The 10,364-nt window shown below is 37.2% G+C and overlaps 1 protein-coding gene across 3 annotated transcripts in view; it reads left to right on the forward strand.

The window, feature by feature from the left end:
- Rbm44 (RNA binding motif protein 44) overlaps positions 1–5,407 on the forward strand; it is a 43,200-nt gene extending 37,793 nt beyond the window's left edge. For all 3 annotated transcript variants that reach the window (XM_010626140.1, XM_010626142.1, XM_010626141.2), the window contains exon 16: positions 5,014–5,407. The gene's annotated coding sequence lies outside the window, so the exon portion shown is untranslated. The remainder of the gene's footprint in view (positions 1–5,013) is intronic.
- Positions 5,408–10,364: the final 4,957 nt, after the last annotated feature.

Below are 10,364 nucleotides of genomic sequence, written 5' to 3' on the forward strand. Positions count from 1 at the left end.
GCAAGGCAGGACTAAACCCCTTAGCTAAATCCCCAACCCTTCAAACGGTTTTTTTTATTACTTTTTTTTTTTTTTTTTTTTGGTATGGGGGATCAAACTTGGGACCTTGCACTTGGGAGGCAGAACCACTAAGCTAAATCCCCATCCCAGGCATCAAACTTTTTTAAAAAATAGGAAATGAGAAGACGCTCAAACAAGGTGCTAGCTCATAGAACATGCTAAAGTAAATACAAAGGAAATAATCCCATTCATATTATCAGACCATAGTGCAATGAAATTGGAAATCAACAGCAAAAGAAACCATAACTTTTTTTTAAAGAATTTTTTTTTGTTTGGTACCGGGGATCAAACGGGTTCTTATGCTTATGAGGTAGGCGCACAAACCACTGAACTAAATCCCCAGCCCCCATAAGAACTTCTTAAATACATGGAAATTAAATAACACCCTCCTGAACAACCAATGGGTAACAGATTAAATTAAAGAATAAATCAAACAATTTTTACAATTAAATAATAATGACAGTGTAACATAACAGAATTTATGAGATTCAGTGAAAGCAGTCCTATGAGGGAATTTTTTTTTTTTTTTTGATCAGCGGTTGCACTTGCAAGGCAGGTAGTGGAATCACTGAGCCAAACCCATGGCCCCCTATGAGGGAAATTTATAAAGGTGAATTCCCATATCAGGAAAATAGAGCAGGCTCAAAAACCTAATGTTGAACCTCAAGCTTCTACGAAAAGAACAAGTCAAGCCCAAAGCTCATACAAGGGAGGAAATTATAAAATCAGAGAAGAAATTAATGCAATGGAGACTAAGAAAACAATACAAAGAATCAGTGAACCCAAGAGTTGGTTCTTTGAAAGATTAAATAAAATTGACAAGCTCTTAGCCAACCTTGTCAAAAGAAGGAAAGAAAAGACTCAAATTCATGTAGTTAGGAATGAAGAGGGTGAAATCACAACAGATCCTGTAGAGATCCAGAAGATCATCAGTACCTACTTTGAGAAACTATTCTAATAAGATGGAAAAAACAGAAGAAATGAACAGATTCCTAGATACATATGAATTACGAAAGCTGAATCAAGAAGATACAGGAAATTCAAAATAAACCAATATCAGCCAATGAAATTGAATATGTAATTTAAAAACTACCAACAAAGAAAAGTCCTCCTGGTCCTGATAGATTCACTGCTGAATCCTATAAGAAATTTAGAGAAGATCTAATGCTGCTATTCCTCATACTCTTTAATGAAATTGAAAGGGAAGCAATGCTTTCAAATTCAGTCCTGGAAGCAAGCATTACCCTGATTCCAAATCCAAAGAAGGATCCAACCAAAAAGATTTACAGGCCAGTCTCCTTAATGAACATAGATGCAAAAATGCTCAATAAGGGCCAGGGATTTAGCTCAGTGGTGCTGCTACCTGTCTCACAAGTGCAAGGTCCAGAGTTCAATCCCTAGTACCAAAAAAAAAAAAAGAAAATGCTGAATAAGATACTGGTATACAGAATGCAGCAAATCATCAAGAAGATCATACACCATGACCAAGTTGGATTCATCCCAGGGATGCAGGGATGGTTCAACATACGCAAATCAACAAATGTAATACCCTGTATTAACAGAGCCAAGGACAAAAACTATATGATCCTCTCAATAGATGCAGAAAAGGCATTTGACAAGGTTCAACATCCATTCATGAAAAAAAACCCTACAGAAAATAGGTATAGATGGTCTTTGTCTCAATCTGATAAAAACCATCTATGACAAACTAACAGCCAACATCATACTAAATGGTCAAAAACTGAAAGCTTTCACTCTAAAATCAGGAACAAGACAAGGATGCCCACTGTTACCACTCTTGTTCAATATAATTCTGGAAACATTAGCCAGAGCAATTAGACAAGAGAAAGAAATAAAAAGAATAAGGGTATGAAAGGAAGAAGTTGAATTATCATTATTTGCAGATGACATGATACTGTCTATATAGAAGACCCCAAAAAATCACTTTTAGATTTCATAACCAAATTCAGTGGCATAGTTGGATGCAAAGTCAACACTCAAAAGTCAGTAGCCTTCCTGTACACAAACAACAGATTTACAGAGAGAGAAATTAGAGAAAGTCCTTTTCACAATAACATCCTAGAAAATGAAATACCTAGTAATTAATCTAATGAAGGAAATAAAAGACCTTTACATTGAAAAATACAGTTCTCTGAAGAGAGTGAAGAGGATATCAGAAAATGGAAAGAACCCCTTGTTCTTGGAAAGGAAGAACCAATATAGTGAAAATGGCCGTACTTCCAAAACTGTTATATTCAGTGCAATCCCAATCCAAATCCCAGCAGCATATCTCATAGAATTAGAAAAAAACTGTCCTAAAATTCATTTGGAACCAGAAGAGACCTAGAATAGCAAAGGCAGTTCTGGGCAACAGAGACAAAGCAGGAGGTGTCACAATCCCTGACTTTGAGTTATACTACAAAGCTACGGTGATAAAAGTGGCATGGTACTGGCAAAGAACAGACCTGAGGATCAATGGGACAGACTAGAGGATGCAGAGACAACTCTAAACACACTCAGCCACCTTATCTTTGACAAAAGAGATGAACACCTTTACTGGAAAAAGACAGCCTCTTTAATAAATGGTGCTGAAAAACTGGCTTTCTACATGTCAGAGATTGAAACTAGACCTATAGCTTTCACCAAACACTAACCTAAAATCAAAATGGATCAGAGATCTAAATATTAAGACAGAAATAATCTGCTGGAAGAGAGAACAGGTAGAATGCTTGAGGACATAGGGTTAGGCAAAGATTTCATGAACAAAACCCAGATCACATGAAAAATACTGCAAATAACTACTGGGGCCTCAAGTTATTAAAAACTTTTGCACAGCAAGAGAAACCACCAATAGAGTGAAGAGACGACCCATAGAGTGGGAAAAAATTTTTTACCAGCTGTTCAGATAAAAGACTATTATCTAGAATGTATAAAGAACTAACACCCGCAAAAAATTTAAAGACCCAATGCAAAAAAAAATGGTTATCTGAAATTAAAAGACACATCAGATAAGAACTAGAAGTGGGAAATAATATGTAAAAATGTTCAACATCACTGGTCATTCAAGAGTTGCAAATTAAAACAATGGTGACATTCCATCTCACTCCAGAAAGAATGGCTGTTATCAAGAAACCAGCCAACAACAAATGCTGGAGGGGAGGTGGGGAGAAAGGAACCCTTCTCCACTGCTGGTGGGAGTGTAGACTGGTGCACACTGTGGAAATCAGTGTGAAGATTCTTCAGAAAACTTAAAACTAGAGGTTCCATTTGACCCAGCTATTTCTCTTTTTGGTATCTTCCAGAAAGAATTAAAAGCATCATACCACAGTGATATATGCACACCCATTTTAGAGCAGCACAGTTCGTAATAGCTACATCTTGGAAACAGTCTAAATGCCTGTCAACTGATGAGTGAATAAAGAAGATGTGGTTTGTTTATATAATGGAGTACTATGCAATAAAGAAGGATGAGAGCTTCAGATATTTCTAGCTAAATGGATGGATGTTGAGACCATACTCTTAAGTGGGATGAATCAGACACATGTGTTTAAATACTGCATTGTTTCTGTGGTGTGAGAAACTGAAAATGGAAATAAGGACTGAAATGTATAATGGAGGTTGTGAAATGGAAAGAAAGTGTTCAAATGGGAAGGGGAACAAGGGAGGCGGGAGGAAGAAAGGAAGGGACAAGAAAAAAGTGAAAATAGAAGGAAAAATGGAAACAAAGCTTTTGAACATAGGGAGGGAAGGGGGCTTGAAGGGGGAAGGGGATAAAAAATTTATTTAAAATCTCTTTTAAAAACAACTTGCTAGGTTATAGGAAAAAACTGATGTGAGAAAAGAACTATTGAAAAGTAGAAATCGTTTTCCCAAAAGACCTTTCAAATATATTTAAGCAAGACTTATTGTCTCTATCTATGGACAGTTCCTTCTCCCCTCAGCAAGTATGAATTACTAATATACTTCAATTACAAGCAAGGGGAAAAATTAAAGTCAGTTCTAAAAAGTTAAAATATTATGTTAAGCTTAGTGCATATATATATTCCTTATTTTGAGCACTCATAAATTGTGCAATTTTCATTAAAGAAAAATTGGCTTTTCCTTGCCCTCACCAAGTAAATGCTGAACAAATATTTAAAGACCAGCAATTTGAAGTATAACCTTTTTGTAGCCTGCTTATGGCTCATGCATCAGACACTGCTCTTTTGCGGGGGGCGTCAAACTCAGGACCTTGTGCTTGTGAGGCAGGTGGTGGCACCGCTGAGCTAAATCCCCAGCCCTTGAGACCCTGCTCTGGACAGGCCTGCTCCCTGTGCCAAACCACCCTGAACTTAATCCCCACTTCCAGCCCATCTTGCCTTAGCATTCAGTGAACTCAGTGTGCCCAGCTCTGTGCTAGATACCATAAGTAAAACAAGCTGAGACCGGGATAGTATTGAAATCATAGAGCAGTTGAGACATTTCAAAATGATAAAATGCATGCAACAGCTAATAGACTTCCTGGCACATAACAAAAGGTTACTTGAAATTTTTTACTTCCTTGGTTATATTCTCCAAGCTTCAGAAAAGCTATTTGCGCAGCTTCAAAAAAACAATCCCGTCATCTGCCAGTAATCTATTTCGGTATTCATCTCTTAAGCATTCAGTGATAGGGCCAGGGATTGAGCTCATTGGTCCCGCCACCAGCCTCACAAGCACAAGGTTCTGAGTTTGATCCCCAGTACCCCAAAAAAAAGAAGAGAGACAGTTCAGTGATATAATTAACCAAGGAAAAGAGCTTGATGGTAAGTGAGTACATATGATAGTTACATATGCTCTAAACGAGTCATGAAAATAGGTGGCTCACTACGAGACAGACACCTGACAGACACTACACACTTTTCTGGACTGTTGGGTTTGCTGTAAACATCACATTTTAACATCAGTTTCTGCCTTCTGTTCTTGACTCCCTAGAGTTTCCTTGGAAAGCATGAGTGCCCATCTTCAGAAAATGTTCTACAGCAGTAAGACAGAGTTGTGGTGAAGCAAGACTGATATAGTTAAGCAGATTCTACAAGCAGACTTAGCTGTTAAAATATTCTACTTTATCACTCTTCCTTTTAAATCTAGCAACCTGTGCATAACATTAATGTCTCTATAAAATTAAAAATACAACTTTATTTCAAACTTGTTTAAGGATTTCAAGATGCATATTTGTATATGTGCTGCTGAAGCACACACTCAAGCTGCGTATTTGAATCAAAAATAGTCGTCATGTCCATTTTAAAAATCCTTTGTTAAGTAAATTTTAAAACTATATTGGCCAGGAGGTTTATTGTTATTATTTCAGAGTTCATTAAACGATTTCCACACATAACCTGGAGTTCACATCTTTGTTCTGGTTTTTAATTATTTAATAGTCATACACTGGAAGGATGACAAGCAAATAAACTAAATCCATAGACACACCTTTTGGAACATTTATATTTTTAAGCATCAAAGGTAGGAAAATTGGCTGGGTGTGGTGACACAGAAGCCTGTAATCCCAGGACTTGGGAGGATCACACAAGAAGATAGAACGTTGACGCCCAGCCCAGGCAATTTAGCAGCTTTATGAGATCCTGTCTTGAAAAAAATAAAAAAGAGCTGGAGATGTAGTTCAGTGCAAAAGTCCTTGGTTAAATTGCCAGTACTGAAAAAAGTAAATAAAATTACTTACAGAATTTAATGCATTTTTATGTTTTATGATGTTAGTATAAAACAGATGTCACAGGGAAGGATGCCTGTGGGTAGTTTGGTAAAGGACTGTAGTGAAATTTAAATTATCACTGTATTGCTTGTGTTTCTTTTGTGATAAATTCTGTTGGGTGAGAGTAAATTGAAACAATTTGCAAAGGCTAATTTGATTCCCTGTCTAATAGCAATATAGAATATAAACTTCTTACTTGCTTCTAACAGTAAACAAACTTACTGTTAAAAGTTACATTTTTAGGAGCCAGGGATTTAGCTCAGTGGTGCTGCCACCTGCCTCACAAGCACAAAGCCCTGAGTTTGATTTCCGGTACCAAAACAGAAAAAGAAATAAAAGTTACATTTTTATCAATAGTAAGATTAGCATTTTTGAAAAAGTTTTAAATATGGATTTTTTAATTAAATGACCCTATTCAATCATTGTTAAATTCCTTGGGAAAATTGTTTTTCGGGGTTTTTTTGTTTGTTTTCTCATTGTTTATTGGTAGATTTTAGGTATACAGTACATTCATCACTGGGCTCTTGTACCTTTACATGACAGGTCTTAGTTCTCATTTTTTCCCCTTGTCCCTGCCCTCTCTTCACCCCCTCCTCCCTTCCCTATTTACAAATATTTTATTTCCATTTTTTCATTTTCTCATGTTTTTTATTTTCCCTTATTTCCTTTTCCCTACCCTTCCCACTTCCCCTACACCTTAGCCCTTTTCTTCCTATTTCACGTTATCAATTATACCATTAGGATCTTATGTACAGTTATAGTTTTTGATACCAGAGATACTATTTGGTATTTACACGTGTGTGACTTACTTCGCTTAAGAGTATATCCTCAATATGCATCCATTTAGTGAGATTAGCATTTAAGGATGCTTTTCCTTTCCCAAATGTTTAGGCCACATCCATTATTTATTTGATGTCATCTGATTTAAAATTACCCATTTGGGCTGGGGATTTAGCTCAGTGGTGCCACCATCTGCCTCACAAGTGCAAGGGCCCAAATTTGATCCCCAATACAAAAATAAATAAAATAAAATAACCCATTTAAAACAATGCTGAGATTCCATCTCACCCCAGAAAGACTGGCTGTTATCAAGAAATCAATCAGTAACAAACGTTGGCAGGGCTGTGGGGAAAAAGGAAACTTTTCCACTGTTGGGGGAAGTGTGGACGGATGCAGCCACTATGAAAATCAGTGTGGAGATTCCTCAAAAAACTAAAACTAGAGGTTCCATTCCACCCAGCTATTCCCCTTCTTGGTATCTTCCAGAAAGAATTAAAAGCATCATACCACAGCAGTATGTGCACACCCAAGTTTATAGCAGCACAATTGGTAATAGCTAAATCTTGGATACAGCCCAAACGCCCATCAACTGATGAGTGGATAAAGAAGATATGGTTTTTTAATACAGTGGAGTACTATGTCATGAAGGACATGCTTGAGACATTTCTAGGTAAATGGTTGCACCTTGAGACCATACTAAGTAAAATAAATCAGACATACGTTTAAATACCACTTTCTCTGGTGTGAGAAACCAAAAGTGTAAATAAGGACCAAAATGTATAATAAATATTGGAAAATAGGAAGCACGTGTTCAGATGAGAAGAACAAGGGAGGGGAAAAAGGATAAGAAAAGAGTATAGAAGGGGGAAAATGGAAACAATACTTGTAAATGAGGAAAGAGGTTAAAGGAGGGGAGGGGAATGGGAAAAAAAGATATGTACACGTACAAATATCTAAAATGCACCAATAAAAAGGTTTAAAAATTTAAAAAATTACCCATTTAACATTTTAAGTTTCGTATACTTATACATAATAAAGGCAGTTAATCTATAGTTTCACTATAAATTTAGAACCTTCTGCAAGTTCAGTGTGTCTTTAAAGCTACTATGTTTGTGATATGTAATAGTTGCATTTGTTTTAGGGAATTGAGAAAAATATAGATAAATATCCCCTAAACATGCCTCTGATCCCCTTCTCTTTCTCCTCCCTTGCTTCCTACAATTTCTCCTTTACTTAACTCTTCGATTAATTTGTATTTGGATTTCTCATATAAGAAAAACCAGGCAATATTTAATTTCATACATGGGACTTATTTCTTGCTTTTCTTTTTTTGGTACCGGGGATCAAACTCAGGACCTTGCACTTGTGAGGCAGGCGGGGCACCGCTGAGCTCGATCCCCAGGCCTGTCTGATTTATTTCACTTGATGTTATACTCCGTTGTGGTCATTTAGGCTACTCCCAAAGCTTAGCCATTGTGATTTTCGTGGCTGTAAACATGGGCGTGCAAGTAGCACTGTAATACAGTACGATGTCTTTAGCTCTTTTGGGAAATACCCAGAAAGAGGTATCACTCAGTCTAATGGAATTTCTCATCTACAACCATACCACCCTGAACACGCCCAGTCTTGTCTAATGCAATTTCAAGTTTTAGTTCTTTGGGGTATCTCCACTTCTCCTTTCCTATTCTTATCCTTTTTATTTTTATTTTTCCTGATCATTTTGGCTAAAGTTTGATTGCTATATTGAATAGAAGAGTAAGAATCCAATGGTATAAAAAATTTATTCACTAAATTTCAGAAAATGTTCCAAATCTAGGGAGTAAAATGGATATAGCCAGTTCAGTGAGGCATTTAGAACCCCAAATAGACATTACCAATAAAGAATTTCTGCATACCACATCATAGTCAAAATCCCAGAAATTTAGGACAAAGAGAAAATGCTAAAATCTCTTTAAGAGAAAAATTCCAAATACTTTACAAAGGTAACCATATCAGAATGATAGATTTCTCAACAGAAATCTTAAAGGCCAGGAGAGCTTGGAGTGAAGTTTTTTCAGCCTTAAAAGAAAATACTTGCCAACCTAAGAGTACTATATCCTGCATCATTATCCTTCACCATGGTTGGAAAAATAAAGACCTTTAAGTTTATTGACCATCTTCATAATTCCTTCAGCACGGCTGCCTGTTGGTCTCTGATCTCTTCAGTTATTTTAGCTACTTGCTGTGTTCTTTGAAAGTCATCTGCTTCAGTGCCTGTAAAAGCAGCTTTAGGGAATTAAGAATTTGGGGAATATTTGGGATTCTCGTTGCCTTTTTGGTCGTGATTCTTGAGTTGATGGTTGTAGATCAGTTGGGATAGAAAGCTCTGTGGCTGGAGCAGACAGACACCTCCTTAGTACGTGGCTAGTACCTCAGTGTGTCCTTGGCTCTGGGCCTGATGTAGTGTGCATGCGCCGGCCCTGTCTAATCTGGTTCCAGGTTCAGTCCTTACCACTGCCTTCCAAGGGCCGAACGAGTGCCAGCAATGACAGTACCCCAAGAAGGAATTGTGTATCGATATTTAAGACTTGTTTTAAAAGTTTTAAACTCTGACTGACCCTGTAAGATAAGGAGTAGTAGTGCTGGAGAATAGGCTGAGAAATAGGAGAAAAAGGAAAGGGAGAAGTAAAATAAAAGGACATAACAAAATCAAAGCAAAAAGAGGAAGGAAAAAGTTTCAATGGTATTATTTTTATGCCCAGGCAGGAGTGGGAGGGAGAGCTTTGAGTGTGTGAGGGACAGAGACAAAGAAGAGAAGGGAGGGGAGAGGGGAAGATAAAAGCCTCGAGTGGGAGAGGCTTGATGGATGTTGGAACCAGTCAATCACATAAGTCTACCTATTGAAAGCCAGGGTCAGAAGATGTGAGAAGCCACCCTTGCTGAAGGGGAATCCAATAGGCCATTGTAAGTCACTGCAGGATAAATTTGAGTCATTTGTAGGAAAATGGATGTATATTCATACCATAATGTTCAGGGAAACAAATCAGACACAGAAGACAAAATATTGCATAGTTTCTCTTATATGAGAAATCCAAAATAGAAATAGCAAAAGGTGATAGGAAACATACTTTGTGGAAATGGGAAGGAGATCTGAATATAGGAAACAGGAGTGAGAAGAGGGGAAGGGAAAATGAAAATGGTTTCAGATGTGTTCCAGTTCCCCAAAATGACTAATTATTGTGTATCATAAACATACGATAAAAAACTGGTGGCCCACACCTCTAATCCCAGCACTTGAAAGGCTGAGGCAGGAGGATCGCTATGAGTTTGAGGCCACCCTGGGCTACATAGTGAGTTCAAGGCCATCTTGAACTACAAAGTGAGACCCTGTCTCAAAAAAGGGCCGGAGATTTAGCTCCATGGTTCTGCCACCTGCCTTGCAAACACAAGGTCCCAAGTTCATAAGAGGCAAAATTACTATGTTTAATTGAGGGAAAATATAGAAAAAATCATTTGAAATTACAAATTTCGGTTTTTTTCAAAATGATAAAGTCCTCTTCCAAGAACTAAAGGATCTGGCAACCTCTGCAAATTAGCGGGCTTCCAGGTATAACCATTAGATGGATAGCTGTCATTGTATTTCTCAAGTTAAATTTAGAAAACTGGAGTTTTCCTCCATTAATCTTTCAGACCCTCAGTTGAGAAAGTGGCATTTATCTTACACTCTTAATGTGATGTTATATAATTTATAAAATTCTACAAGAATTTTAAAAGACTAGTAAAATTGTCCAAGTTTCCAAATATCTTCACAACTAAA

This window comes from Fukomys damarensis, unplaced genomic scaffold (assembly GCF_012274545.1).
Source record: "Fukomys damarensis isolate Sample0158 unplaced genomic scaffold, DMR_v1.0_HiC HiC_scaffold_16, whole genome shotgun sequence".
In the NCBI taxonomy this organism is placed as follows: domain Eukaryota; kingdom Metazoa; phylum Chordata; class Mammalia; order Rodentia; family Bathyergidae; genus Fukomys; species Fukomys damarensis.